The 15,453-nt window shown below is 36.2% G+C and overlaps 1 protein-coding gene across 16 annotated transcripts in view; it reads left to right on the top strand.

Annotated features, from left to right (window-relative positions):
• TNPO1 (transportin 1) overlaps positions 1 to 10,501 on the top strand; it is a 157,555-nt gene extending 147,054 nt beyond the window's left edge. For all 16 annotated transcript variants that reach the window (XR_010602195.1, XM_005288230.5, XM_065599096.1 and 13 more), the window contains one exon: positions 5,172 to 10,501. The gene's annotated coding sequence lies outside the window, so the exon portion shown is untranslated. The remainder of the gene's footprint in view (positions 1 to 5,171) is intronic.
• The last annotated feature ends 4,952 nt before the right edge of the window (positions 10,502 to 15,453 follow it).

Below are 15,453 nucleotides of genomic sequence, written 5' to 3'. Positions count from 1 at the left end.
CATGTGTGAAAGTCTGAGCAATTTAAAATGACATTCTACTCTTCCCCCCCCCCCCCCCCCTTTGGTGTTCTGTAGTATAATGTAAATGAAAATCCAGGATTATAACTGGAATGCAGGGTATTAGTTACCAAGTGTTTGTAACTTATTTTTCATGTGTTTAGGAAATGCTGAATAGTTATTGTGACTTTTTTTAGATTGTAGTTTAAATAACTTACCAAAACAATTGAAACTGGTGTGATTATATTGCATTATTTTGACAAATAAAATTTGGATAATTTTTGCAGATTTTTAATTTTTTTGGCGCAGAATCCTCAAAGGGGTAGACTACATGTGTCTGTGTATTAAACAAGTGGCAGTTTCTAATGAATAGATAATTTACCCGGATTGATCTGGAAGTGCATATGTGTGCATAATAAAGGCGAGTTTCAGATTTAATAGATGACTGTGGAACAAGGTCTGCTAGAGGGCCATATTTTTGGAGTTTCATGTAGCCACCCTGCCCACACCCACGTCATAGAAAATTTGAAATATTATTTTATGTACATTTAGATGAGATATGTGGAACCATAAGCCTCTAGGCAAGGTGAAACAACAGTACCCAAAATGTCATTTTTTGACTGATTACACTTTTTACTGTTTAAGTTAATTTCAGCATCTTAAAAGTGGTGTTTATTGATCAGAGCTTCCAAATGACAATGCATTAAAAGATTTGTATTGATTTTGCATGGGCAAGTATTTTTTTTTCAGAAATGAAGCTATTTAGCATGTGGCAAAAATGGCAGCTATCATTTTTCCTAAATACTAACATGAAATATTTTCACATTGCATATTCTTCATTATCAAAGTATCTCACAAGTGATTGAAAATATAGAAAACTATTTTAAATTTGCTGACCAAATCAGTCTCTCACTGAAGGTTGTACAGTGGATTTGAGTGCCAGCTGGGTCTTTACAACACGTCATTAAATAGTCTGATGATGCTGTAACTTAGTATATGTAGAGCCCTGTGTAGATACAAATTTATAGCCTTGGCTATAAATCGGTATCTAGGGAACTGCAGGGCTCTCCTGGGAACTGCAGTGGCAAAAGAAGCAGAATGTAGGGCCGCCGCTCCCAGCACCCTGTACCAGCAGATCCTCTAGCGCGGCTATACCATCCCCTGCCCGTCCCTTCCACACAGCTGTCTGGGGGCATGCACGCCGCTTTAAAACAAGCACGCAACCAGGGACAGCTGCTGGTGAACCTGGTGCCCACCCCATTGGGTGGGGCTGGGTTGATGCTGCCAGTGCAGAATGCTAGCTCCTGGGGTGGCAGCCCCATGTTCTTCTCCTTTTGCCACTGTGGTTCTGCGGATATCCGCATCCGTGAGTATAAATTTGTATTCACACAGGGCTCTAAGTATATGGTCCACAACTGGAAGAATTTCAGAGATGGAGGTATGCCGAGGCTCCTACATTCAAGTTCTGTAATCAGTTTCTACAGGTTATGCATTCTTGACATGTTAAATCTCCCTGAAGAAGTACCCAGTGCCTTTGAATCTGGGGAATTTGCTGTTCATCAGACTCCGGGTTCTTTCAACGGAATTTGGAGCGACCTGGAAAGAGAATACTGTCATCAAAGACTCAAAGGGAAGCAGTGGGATCGTAGGACTGACAAGAAAAAAGCCAGCACTTGTCAGGTGGATCCTCACAAGACATGTCCTGAATGAATATGTAAAAACTATGAAAGAAATGGCCTAACAAGAAGTAGTGAAGATGAAGTCCACAAAACAAGTCCTTTCCGCTGCACTGAAGGGGGATGAAAAGCATATTACAGCTCTTTCCAACCATGTCGTCAACAACAAACAACCCATTGGACCCTGAATCGCATCCAGATGTGCTTATTAATGTATCTACTGAATTGCATGTTGCATCAGATGCACAAGAGTCTTTATTGAAAGTAGCACATGTTGGTGAAGAACAAATGGAGAGATTTGTAAGAGGTGCACTTGATTCTGATGGGACACACAGCTGCTTCAGTCTAATCAAGAAGTCTGGCATTAAAACATTTGCTGATATGGCCAGGAAGACCAGATTTAAGTCTGGCAAGGGAAGGACAGTCACAGTAGCTATCAGTCCAGGAATTGTTTTCTGCAGAGCCCTGAATTTAGCATGATACAGAGATGTTTCGGTGGCAATTGTTCTTAGACCTGTGCCTGAGTCCATCTTCTCTGTTGATGGGACAATGAGAAAAACAGACAAACCTGAGCTAAGAGCATGCAACAAAGAAACCACAGTGTACATCAGATGTCATGGCTGTCATACAAATGATGGCTGGAGACAAATTCCAAGCATTCGATGAATTGGCTGTTGAGTACTTGAAGCAGATCCTAAAAAGATTTGACAAAGCTAATTCTGTAATCAAAGTCTTTTGACATGTATGACATTAACTCTGTACAAACTGCAGAAAAACAGCGCCAGGCAGGATCTACGAGGGGATGTCCTGTGCCTCCATGAAAAGTTTCTAAATGTAGCATCCTACAAGCAGGCACTGGATAAATTTTTCTGTGAGTATATGGTTTAAAGTCCATGTAAGTGTGGGAGCACACCCAGCACAAATGCTCCTTCTTGCTGGAGTCTTTTCCCTTGAAGTAGCAAAGTCCATCACCAACAGAGGTGTTGAAGTTCAAGACATGTACATCATTCAAGAGGAAGCGGACACAAGGATGCTTCTGCATCTATATGTGCTAGTATGGCTTTTGTGTCAAAGGTAACATGGTGATTAGGTCACCTGATACAGATGTTTTGGCCCTTGCTGTTCACTACTTTCCAAAATTGGAACACACAGGTAACGTAGATTGAAACAGGCACCATTACCAGCACAACTGACAAGTACATGTGTGTATTTGTGACACACTCATTTCTGACTTCTGTAACCATTCTTGTACAGACGGAAGTAAGAGGAGGTGACTCTGTCCCATCCCTATCTTGTATTGGGGTAGAAAAATCTGTTAAATATTGTCAAAACAAAGGGCGCTTCAGAGCTCTTGACCCATTGTGGTAGTGTAATGCAATTTCTGCACCAAGGAAGTCGTAGCAGTGCTGGATGACCAGAGCGAGAGAGAGAAGGAAACTCTCAGAAACCTGAATTAGTTGTGCCTCAATCTAGCCATCAAAAAAGAAGTCCCTGGCCAACCTCCCACCATGTGAGGACAGTTTTGAAGAGCCTGTCAAAAAAACAGCTTAGCAAATAGATTTGAAGGTCTTTGCACATAGATAAATCAGATGTTGGGCAATCCTTATGGCATGCATGGAAAAATGTGGATGATAAACTGCTTCCTGTATTCTTCAAGGGCCCAGTGGTATCTGAGCTTCTACGAGACCTTATTTGTGCCTGTACTAGTAGGGGTCACTGCAAAATCAAATATCTGTAGTCAGAACAAGCTTCCCTGAACAGAACTGTGTACATGCCAAAGGAATGAAGACTGGTAACCCACGTTCACGTGACAGGAATCATGATGAACAAGATCATGTTGACTAGAAATGGCACCGGTGCCATTACATTTCAATGATACCTGTACAAATTTATTGTCAAACTTTGTTTTACCTTTTAGGTTTTTGCGATGCTTTGGGATCAGAAAGAAATCCAATTTTATGTCTTGAAATAATGTATAGTCATTCCAGTAACAGAAACAAATGCAGATATTTCAAAGTGGTCATTTTAATGTGTTGGTGTCACTGTTCCTATGGTAACGACGCCACTTGACATCTCCACATCATCCCTCATCTTAAAGTAAACATAATAAGCTTTCAAGTGGAGTGTGTGTAGAGAGCATACCTTGGGGTAGCTGGGAGGGGAGAATTGTAAAACATATATGATGGGGCAAAATTAAGGTTGCATAGTCAACCTTAACATTTCATGACAAAGTGATGAACTCAGTATTCTTTTAATGTGACTAATTTTTGTGAGGAATAAAAGAAATCCGTTCCTCTATCGGCGCTGTTTAAATGGTCCTGCAAATTTTGGTCCTCCAACCTTCGAGTCTAAAGTGAGTGTGGAGGTACTATAGGGAATTTTTTTATTCGTGAACTCAAACCATCAGTATGTTCCTGGACAGTCAGAAGCAAATCTATTTCAGGCTGTTACAACATGAAAAGTGATTTAAAAATATCATTAAGAGGTTCAGTATTTGTCATCTAAATGACTTCTTTGAAAATCTGATCAGTTTACAAGTGAAAATATTTTTTTTGGAACTACCAGATGTGATGCACTCCAAGAAGTAGTTTGAGAAATAGAATTGATTCCCAGTTCCAATTGAGTGGACAGTATCAAAGTATATTCAATATAGTTTCATACTTGGTTGAATTTTGTTATGGAATATTTAAATCTCGGTAATAATGGATCTGTGTTGTCTTGTGGGAAAACTATGTTGTAGTACAGGGGTAGGCAACCTATGGTACGCATGCCAAAGGCGGCACGTGAGCTGATTTTCAGTGCCACTGGTCCGGGGGGCTCTGCATTTTAATTTAATTTTAAACGAAGCTTCTTAAACATTTTAAAAACCTTGTTTACTTTATATACAACAATAGTTTAGTTATGTGTTATAGACTTCTAGAAAGAGACCTTCTAAAAACGTTAAACTGTATTACTGGCACACAAAATCTTAAATTAGAGTGAATAAATGAAGACTCTGCACACCATTTCTGGAAGGTTGCCGACCCCTGTTGTAGTATTAATTCATGATTTCTGCATTGTGATTTTGGAAAACTTTCATAAATATTGTTTTATCCACATTACATGTGAAGTAAGTTCTATATTGACATAAGTTTAATGGGTTTGTCTTGTTAAAGTAGAATTTGTTACATACTTGATACGTTTTTATTTTTTTATTCTGAAAATATCAGTGCTGGTGAAAATTGTTCAAAATTAAGCTTACCATATAAGAGTGGACAAGTTAGTGTATTTTTTTTAAGGCAGGAAAATTTGTTGTTTTCCTGACTTAGAACAAAAGGTGTATAAATGAGAAGAGATTGATACTGTTTTTTTAAAGGCTGTTAAAGAGAATCTGAATGGTGTATCTATTTTAACAAAAAATAGTGTAAGTTGTTTACCATAAAAATGTTTATTTTTGACCCTGCATAGCTTAGTAAATTTAAACCTGTTGCTAATTGTGCTATTTTTCTCTTTTTACAGGTCCTTCAGTCTAGGAGACTATGAGGGAGCCTCTGCACCCAGGGAAAATGTTACCCTTTACTGGGGGGAAGGGTAAACCAGTAGGGAATACAGTACAATCCCAAGCCTACTGGGAGGGGCGGGAGGGAGGTGTTGCCGTCACTGTATTAAGTCGATGTTGGGAAACGTTTTAACATCTGGAGCCTTTGTGGGTGAAAATCTGTCTCCTATTACAACTCTGCACTGGATGTGAAGAAGCAAAAAAGAGAATCTATTCACAAAACAGCACATTTTGCAATATTATGGGGAATTGTACCAAAACAAGAACCATATAATTGAACCATAGGGATACGTAAAAAGGAAAACTATTTCGCGCACAATAAAGGAAACCTAAGAATGGGGGTAGGGGTTTACAAAAATCCTTTGACTGTTTAAGTAAGGGTTTTCTCATTATTTCATCCTGCTTGATGGGATTCCTAGGTATTTGCATGTTAATGAAGAACTACACAAATGAAGTTAGTACAGTTAAAATGCAGCTTGCTACCTGTATTAGGAACTGGCACCTGCAGTGTACAATATAGAAACCCCATAATAAAGTAATAAAGGTTAACTTTAACAAAATGAAGCAACTTGCAAGATGCCAAATGAGTCACTCCTTTCATTTTTTTGGGTGGGGGGAGGGGCATTTCAAAGGAAAGATTGACATCTTAATTTTATATTAAAAACTTTAGTGGATATGATTTGATGGTTGTACTTCATTAGATTTAATTTCTAGAGTAAGGCATTATTCTTAACATGCAGTTTAAGGTTCAGGCATGCATTCTGACTCATAGTGATCAGAAGTAATTTAAATTAGTGGGAAAGTAGCATGCTTGCATCACATAGAGTGAGATTGGTATACTTTTACTTATGTTGCGCCAGTTTTGTGTTGCAGTTTACCAATTTAATATAGCCCTGCATTTAAAAATCCTTTTTTAAAGATTCTGTGGATTTTATTTTTATTAAGAATATAGATATAAAGTACTGTAGTTTACAATTAGGCCTTGAAATATCTTTTTAGGATCTGTTAAGAATAAGATTGATATTGTATTGTGTGTAACCGGCACAATGTGGAAAGCTGATATAGCTGTGCAAAATATTTGCCTCTGTGCTGTCAGTGTGATGTGCTTTCTGCATGGTTATATACTACTAGTGATTTTATCAGAACTTCTAAAAATGAGTTACATGGTAAGACCTGTTAAAGGCTGCATAAATGTTAGTTGGCACGTAAAGACAATTGTAGAAGTTGATGACATGACTGCTATATTTCATTGTTTATTCCCACTCAACATATTACCTTCTATGCTTTCTTTTTTGTTCAAAGCATGATCTTTAAGAGATGTTTAAGTTAATGGATGTAATGCAGGGTATCTACACTGTATCGGCGCATGATGGTGGCCCTTTGTGTCGTAGTTAAGTGCACAAGGGTGCAAGTTTAAAAGCTACAGAGTGAAAGTTGGTTTGGATCCTCTTCATTTCATTTGTTTGGCTTTTCTGTTGTTTTTCTCTACTTACGTGTATTCCTGTGAATAAATCCTTGTTAAGTTAACCCTTTACTTTTCCTTCCATGTGTATTTTCTTATGTACTGTGAATGTGAAAACCTAACTGGTACACTTGATCTTGTGTCCATCTGAAAGTGCAAGTCTTTATTAATTTAGATTGCCTAAAGAGTATCCCATGATGATAAAGGAAAATGGAGAGATTTTAACTCTGCTGGTCAGAGGTGAAGCCACACCTTTCCATTTTTCAAGTGCTGCGTAATTAATCTAGAAAACAAAATTAAGCCATAGCAGCCTTTTTATAGTTTTAGTTTCTTACCGTTGCATTGCAGAATGAATACTGGATAACAGTTTTTGTAAGAACTTAATCTTCTTTGCATGGTTCTATTCTTTAAGAATGTTTGAATAATTTAGCCATTGCACTGAAGTTTGAGATGTATGATAAATGCTGTTTAAAGAGGTTTTTTTAATGCATGGTAGCATGCACAAGTTTTACACATTCCTTTTTTTGGCTTTTCAAAATTATAGATTATCTTGTTTGAAGATAGTTTTGACATAAAAACATAAAACTAGTATCAGTAATGCTAGTACATGATACTTACTCATTTTGTTTAATCAGAACTGCATGTGATGATTTGCTTTCAAATTCAATTGCTTTGTTAGAAACTACAAATCTTCCTTCTTGGCTAATAATTCTAAAGTGAGTGGGTAATAGGTTTCTTTGACTAAAAATATGTCCGACACATTACTATTAAAATGTAGTGAGGTAGGATCTTGTCTTAGACTCAAATATATTTTAATTTCTTGTATAGGTTAAACATTTGGCAACAGTTTCAGGAAAAAAAACTATAGCTTTTCCAGATTAAAATTTTGTATACAATATAAAACGTACTTTATAGTGCAGTGTTGTTTGGACTTTATTTAAATTTAGCTCTAACAATTGCAGCAACCTCTAACTGGAGGAAAAATCAGTCAGATTAGCCCATCATATCCACTTTTATGTGTGTATTTTAAATCTGTATCTATAAACGTGTGACTGTTTACAGATGTGAACTGATCTGGTATAGCAGTAAGGAATATAATCAAAACAATGCAAAATTAAACAATACTGCCATAATCATAGTACTTTAATAGGTCCACTGGTATATTTTAAAGCAAATTAAACCATATTCCTAATGCATAATAGTACAGGGATTTGCAGAAGACATTTAGGTTATAACTTGAGGTAAGAAAAGTTCTGATTCAGCATTAACCATTGTAATTCAAATTGTTGCATCATGGGATATATATAAAGCATCTTAATTCTTGTGGTGTAGTTTTGCCAGTTTTTGAATGTTGACTGAATGTTTATACCAGTAGAATTGTGCGTTTGTCTTTGTTACATTCCAGTGTTTCTGCCTCTTGGCATGCTAAAAGCACGGCTTACTTCATCTGCTCCTTACACACTGAATAAAGTGCTGTTAGTGTGCTAAACTACAGAAATAGCCGCTGCTAAGTGATAATGTAGATTTTCTACTTGAATATTTTGTTGTAGGAACCTCAGGAGGTCAGTGTTTACTGTTTTTATATGCCTTGTTTTTCCTGTTTGAGTTTCCCTTTTTGAAGGATTCTAACAGTGAACAAAAGCTGCTGATCAACCTAAGTTGGTAACAGAAAGTGTATTTAAATTTTTAAATGCACCTTTTTGGCAGTTCTAATAGCAGTTATATTAGTCTTAAAGTTCAGTACCACAGTTTTTCATTTATACATTCAGAAAACAAGTCTTTTTTCATTAAAAAAAAAAAATTGTAGACTACTTCATGACTTCAGGCAATGTAAGCAAAATGATCAATTTTGTAAATTTTTTTGAAGCTTGATTATTTTCTAAATCAGTTTGTACATAATTAAAATTGTAATAAGCTAATTCTTATGTTTCAGTTTATTGCTACTTATTATAGGTTGTACCCAAGAGATCACTTTTAAAAGAACGGGTTTAAAATTTATAGCCATTATGATTTTTAAAATTTAAGTAGCATAAATTTTGTACTAAACAATCTTGACATGCACTGTGATTTTTTTGTTAAGACTTCCTTTAGCATTGATCTGAATTACTTAGGCTGCATATATGTATAATATAATCAAATATATATTCTAAATTTTTAAGTGGCTTTCCTCAACTGAAACTCATTGCTACTCCGACATGAAATATTCAGATACTAGTTTTATCTCAGGTGAATACTCTTGTACCCTTTTGTTCACAACATATGTATAAAACAGTCTCAATTATATCAGTTTATGTATTTCATATATGTATTTTCATATATGTCTTAAACGCTTACAATCTAAATTAACCTGCTATGGGACAAAAATGATTTTTGCTTCACATCAGTCACCTATTTTATTCATATTGAATGTATTAACAGATAAAGGTGCAAAACAATCTTCCTTGGAGAAGACTGCATCCATGCATAACAGCAACTAAAATACTTCATAAATAGTGCTTTAAATAAAGCATTGCATAGGAAGTTTTTTTGTTTCAAATATTATTAAAGTTATAACTTGGCATTAACTGCTTCTCAATATTTTTTTCACGTAAGGTGATGGACCTTTAAAATACTGTATAGGGTCTACAGACTATTTTACTTTTTTTTACTGTAGCTTTAGGTAAAGATTCAGATCTATAATGAAACTGCTGCTGTAAACCACTTAACAACATGCAGTAAAGTAAGTTAGACACTGATGTAGTTTGCATACAGCAGTTTGCTTACATATTCATTACATGTTATTGGCAATACCTAATCTTGGGTACAAGTTTGATACACTAGTTGTAGGTTTCATATGTATATTCTTTAATATGACTTACATGTGTCAGGTTACTAGACATCCTCCTCCAGTACAAAAAGGCTGTCTATAGATGGTTCTTGCTTTTTGCACTTATTGTTGGAGCTAAATCAGTTTTAGGTTATTCTAAATGAAAACTGTAATAAGATAAGTACATTTTGACTTGCCTTTCCAATGTGTATTGTGCTAAAATAATAAAGATACTTATAAATCTGAATGTATTCATGCGAGGGGAAGTTAAAATGGATGTATAATAAGGTTAAATCCCATGCTTTGTTGGACAGTGTACTTTTAAACAAATCTACTTTCCAAGCAAGTTCAAGGCTTACAGTGTAGTATCCCTTTTCTGTAAGTTGATGCTTTGAGGTACTTTATCCTTAAATATCTTTCTATGGGTGAGCAACAAACCTGAGAAAGCGTGGGTGACTTTCATGGGGGCAATGATTGGACACAACACTGTGTAATCAGGTTTATTTGGTTGTAGAAATTTTCTGTTAATAGTACCTTATCTCACAAGGAAAAAGGTGAATATGTTGTAAATGGCTTAATACCTAAACAGTTATAAAACTGTTAAGATTGGATGCAGTGAACAAAATAGTTTAGAATTAGCAAAATGACTGGATCTTTCTGCTGACAACTTAGGTTGTATGAGTTTTGCTTGAAAGCTTTAAATCTGATGTTTCCTGTACCTGCCATGTTAGAATGTTTCCTTCAAACATATCCTCCTGCAACTTCTCAAGCTGTACTAAATTGAGTGATATTTCTTGAAGTCTGCCTCTGTGCTAATAGAACTTCATTTTAAATAGAATATGGTTTTAATTTTTGATAAGCTGCTGAATTTTAAAGAGTTTTTGGGGCCACCAAATATTTTGGATCATGCAGAGAATATATATTGTACTGTAGTAATTTTGTATTTACATTTGTATGATGTGACATAATAGATGTGAATGTTAATCACTGCTTGACTATGTTAATAAAGTTGTTTAAATATAGATATTGCACTCTGATTTTTAATGGAAGATAATTTCATGTCCAGACATATTTTTTTTGTACTTAGTAGTGCACTCTTGCAGTTCAGCTCTGTTCTGAAGGCTGTAAATCCTGTCAGTTTTGAAATGAACAAGACTTTCTCTTTAGTTGAAAGAAAATGATCTCTGGCTCAACTAACACCTGTAATCCAATTAACTTTGTTCTAGATGCCTCACACTCTATTGATATTTTGTAAATATATTTGTAGAAGCAAAAGGTTGTACCTAAATTTGAAATAAAAATGTATTTGGTGATACAGGTAAGTTTTGTCACCTGGGAATGGCACATTGACCGCATTCAGTATCTGTTTTAAACAGCATAACTTAAAAACATTTGATGTGCCAAAATTAAGTTTCATTTACCACACAACACTGATAAATCTGAATAGAAATAAATAATGCTATGAAAGGCACAAAACTTCTATTTTTTATTAATAAAAAGTAGAACTGCCATCTTCTCATGATTTAGGATCAGATCTTCAAGTGGTGTAAATGTGCGTAGCTTCACTGACTTTAGTGGAGCTATGCCAGTTTATACCAGCTGAGGATCTGTTTCTTAGTTTTCTACACAACCTACTGCTGCAAAATCCCGTGATGTGAAAGTGTAAAACTGACACTGATAGAATTGTGAACAAAATCCATGTACATTACTATTAATTTGACTATCCAGTATTCAAAATTGACCTGAATTGGTCAAAAGAAGTTAACATATTATGTATATAGTTACCCTCTACAGTTAGACTTTTGCTAAAATACTTTTCAGTACATTTTGCTGAATAGAAAATTACTTGCACAGGACTGTAATAATTTTATATACACCATTTATACTTTGGAATGGCAGTGTGTCCAGTCTATTTACCCACTTTCCATTTAAGATTGCAGAAGAATCCTATTAGATGGATGAGTCTGACTTGTTTCAAATTTAGAACAAATACAATGTACAAAATGTGAAAACAATATTTTTACTGGCAGCAATACTGAAAACCTGCATAAAAAATTAGTTACACCTTGCATCTTCACTCTACCCTACTTTAGTCCTGTTGGACAGGTGATGCCAATCAGAGTTGCAGACTTAGAGGTTTAGGCTTTTATATAATCTGATTGGGCTGTAGTCCACGAAAGCTTATGCTGTAATAAATGTTAGTCTCTAAGGTGCCACAAGTACTCCTGTTCTTTTTGCGTATATAATCTGATGGATTTCCATTCTGTTTCTGTTCCTGCTGTACTGTACAGTTGTAACTTTAATATTAATTGATATGAGGCTTAATCACTTATCTATAGCACACTAGCACAGTTACTGACTTTTAAAAGTCAGTGTGTTTTGGAGATAGCTGTTTCGGAGGTGAGGTTTTCAGAACTGGTAGCATTTTCAGAAAATAGATGGGCTTTTTTTGATACTTTCAGAGCAAACTGACAATACTTAGCTAATCAGTATATGAAGAGTTGTTATTCCCTTCAAATCAACCCTCTGTCTTTTAGTTGTAGAGAGACCCAACATAAGATGAATGACTTCTGATGTTTCCTATAGTTCACTGAAAATATGCATAGATAATCTAGTTCTAGGTTTTAACTCTCCATGAGCATTTATAAGACACCCATCACTTTGGTTTCTAGGTGCCAGCAGCCTTTTACCTGCCTTCCCTTGAGATGAATCAGTAGGAACCCAAACATTATTTTCAAGTTGGTCTGTTTCATCTCCTTGTGTCTAAAGGAGTCCTGTTATACAAGTTTTGTTCCCTAATCTGTTTTAAGATTTCCTCCTGTTAGAAGAACCTAAGATACTTTAGCCATTTCTCAGAGAAAATTGGGGGGGGGGGAACTCCAATACTGGTTTCCAGAGCTTACAGCTAAGAGAGTCCTTGTTCCTTTCTTCCCTCTCTTAACAGGCTGTATAGTGACTTGTTCATCATTACTAAAATGCAGGATGCCTGGGAGGTCATATAGGATCAGAAAAAAGCAAAAAGGGCGCAGAACAGATTAGATAGCTCTCCTTCAATTTCTTCTATCTCAAAATATGGGAATGGAGCTTCCTCTTTAATAATCCTCCACAGAAAATTAGTAAACCCTAGGAAATCCATTCTTTCTGTAACGCTGGACCTTGAAGCAAGCCTGTTCATGATGCATATTTTCAACATCTAAATTTTGAGGCAATGTCGATTTTTATGACTGTTCAGATGGCTTTTTTTATCCTCCTGCTTCAGCAGAAAGGATAGAATTTTGCTGAATACTAGTAGTTGCTTCCTTCTTTGCTTTTCTTTTGACTCATTCCCTAAACTGATTATTTCTATAGTGATAAGTTTTTAAGATTGACTTAACTGATTTGGACATCCCACATTTTTCTTAAGTTAGCTTAATGTTTGTGTAAAGCTCTGAATTGATGTCAGGAAATTAAAGTGGGCTAGGTCCTTGTTCTTCTGGCCTTTCTCTGCCTCCCTCTCTCCCCCCTCCCTTCATTCCATAGTGGACACAGTAGTAGGGCAGGAGCCACTGTTTCATTCTGAAAAATTTGATGTTTCTAAAATGTGAAAGTGAGGCTATGACTCCTCTCCCAGATCTCCCTCCAATACAGGAACATGGCCAGGAATGAGGCTCCCAAACGATTATCTTGCTTCTGGGAATGAGCCTTGAGTCTCCGCTCTGCTCCTCCAGACTTTGCTGCCATCGTCTGGTCAGAAAAATAGTTACAGCTCCAACTCTTATTTCCATTCCTCTCTCCCCCACAAAGCCAGTACAGGCACCAACAGTGTTATGACAACACACTAGCTTATCTTAAATAAATGAATGTCTGATGCTGATTCCCTCCCCTCATCCCTTCCTTGGACTTGACCCTACAGAGTGGTGGTGGTGTTCCACCATGTTTCCAGCACATCCATCACTACTCCAGAAACAGACTTCTCCAGCTCTGTGCAGTCTCAAGACTCAATCAGGTTACAGTGCCAAAAGGGATCCCAGACGCGTCTTGCCCTGAGATTCTGTGAACCAGCCAACCTTTCCTCCAGTCGGATCATGCCATGACAATGCACTATTTTACATTTCACAGACCAAATTGAGAGGAACTGTCTAAGGAAACAGCATAGAAAAGAAAACAGAAACCTATTATCTATCCACTGTACAGGCCCCAAGACAGTAACAGAAAACTACCTGAATTAACATTGATGCTAATCAATGCAAGGTGTGTTGCCAACAAGCAATGTATGACCTCTTCAGAGAGGAAGCACCCAACAGAGTTTACATCAGAGACCTTGCCTGATGACACTTCAAGCTCTGTTAGCCCACCTTTTCTTCCTCTCACTCCACCCTTCAGCTTCTTGGCCTATCACAGACAGGACAAGGCTGGTGGCACTGCATTCACCTTTTCAAACATCAAATCCAAGAAGATCCACAAGTAAGATAAATTCACTCCAGGGTGTATTTGATTTAAATCAAATTCATTTAAATCATGATTTAAATCACTAGTCAGGAAGACTCTCTTTAATCATGGATTTCTACATAAGTGCATTCTTGTTGGTTGTTATAACCTTAATACATATTCGTCACAACTCAGAGGTAGATGTAGGTTTCATTTTTAGAAGGTACACGCTATACATTTTTAAAGCGATTTATTTTAAAAAGTTTTCAGATTAGTTTTACAACTATATCAGAAAGTGAATGTTTGGTTATTTCATTTACCAAAGGTAACTGAAGCAGATATTTACAAAGTCATTGAGAGGTGAACTATACCCAATTCAACAGGTTAATCATTACTATTTGGAAGATTTTCTTGCCATGCTGTATTAGGAGGAAAACATCACCAGACAGACATTTAAATTATTTTATTTAACTAAAACAACGTCATGTATTCTGGATTTTTTTCTTCAACAGCAAACATATAATATTTTAACAGAACAAGCATATGAATTTCTGATTTTAGTTAAACATTCACGTTTTTTAAAATGAGATGTTTTTGTTAAAATTGTTTAACTAAAATAGTTAAATGAAACATTAAAAAAAATTAGACTGTCAGCCAGGTCAACATGAGAAACTTAAAATATTAGTTTCTGTAGCTAACTCAGTCATCTTCAGCTTCATTTTCATGTTCCTGTTTGTTCGTGATCTGGAAAAGAAAAACAAGCTTTCCTGCTTTTTCAGGTCCCAAATGATTTCTCAATTTGGAATGAATTAGTCCAAAGGAAGAAAATATTCTTTCTACGCTGCCAGAAGAAGCTACTGCTGTTAAGTGAGATTCACTTCAACAGTCTCTGAATCCAAGTGCTTAAGTGACTTCCACCAGTTCACTGGTATGTCTTTCTTTAAAACATCATCAGCAAACATATTTCTTGAATGGTTTACCCTTAGCTCTGAAGTTTATTATAGTTGGCATTATGGAGAGATGATTTCTGGATGTTGATGTCATAGCCAATTCCTCTTCTTCAGCAGTTAAGATTTGACCCTGATACTGAGTATTGAGAATATCTGCAAGAAAATGAGCTGGAGATAGTGCTTGTCCCATTCATTTTTTTTAATGCTTGTGATTTAACTCTGTCATTGCATATTTCTCTTCTTAAGATGTCACTCTGTTTCAACAGCGTCAGCAATAAAACAGCTATTTCCCTGCATTTTGTTCAAGGCTACAGAAATAGACTTCAGAGTACTTAGCATGTGCTCAACATTTCTCTTAAGCCCAGTATTAAGAACTTTGACTGTGACAGTGCCATCTATTTTTTTCACAATTTTGTTCACAAACGGTCATCAGATTAGGCCAGTTCTTGATATAGTGCTCAAAACAGTCCACTACCGAGTTCCATCACATGTCTTGTGGGGGAGTTAGTTTAGTTCCTCCTACTTTTTTCAGAGCAGCTGCTGTAAAGTGGTTGTTACGGAAGTATTTTGCAATTTCAATGACATCAGTGTTCCAGGAATAAAGGCTAAAGTCTGTG

Source organism: Chrysemys picta, chromosome 6 (genome assembly GCF_011386835.1).
Source record: "Chrysemys picta bellii isolate R12L10 chromosome 6, ASM1138683v2, whole genome shotgun sequence".
NCBI classification, from domain to species: Eukaryota; Metazoa; Chordata; order Testudines; family Emydidae; genus Chrysemys; species Chrysemys picta.
This window is presented reverse-complemented; position numbering and strand designations above follow the sequence as displayed.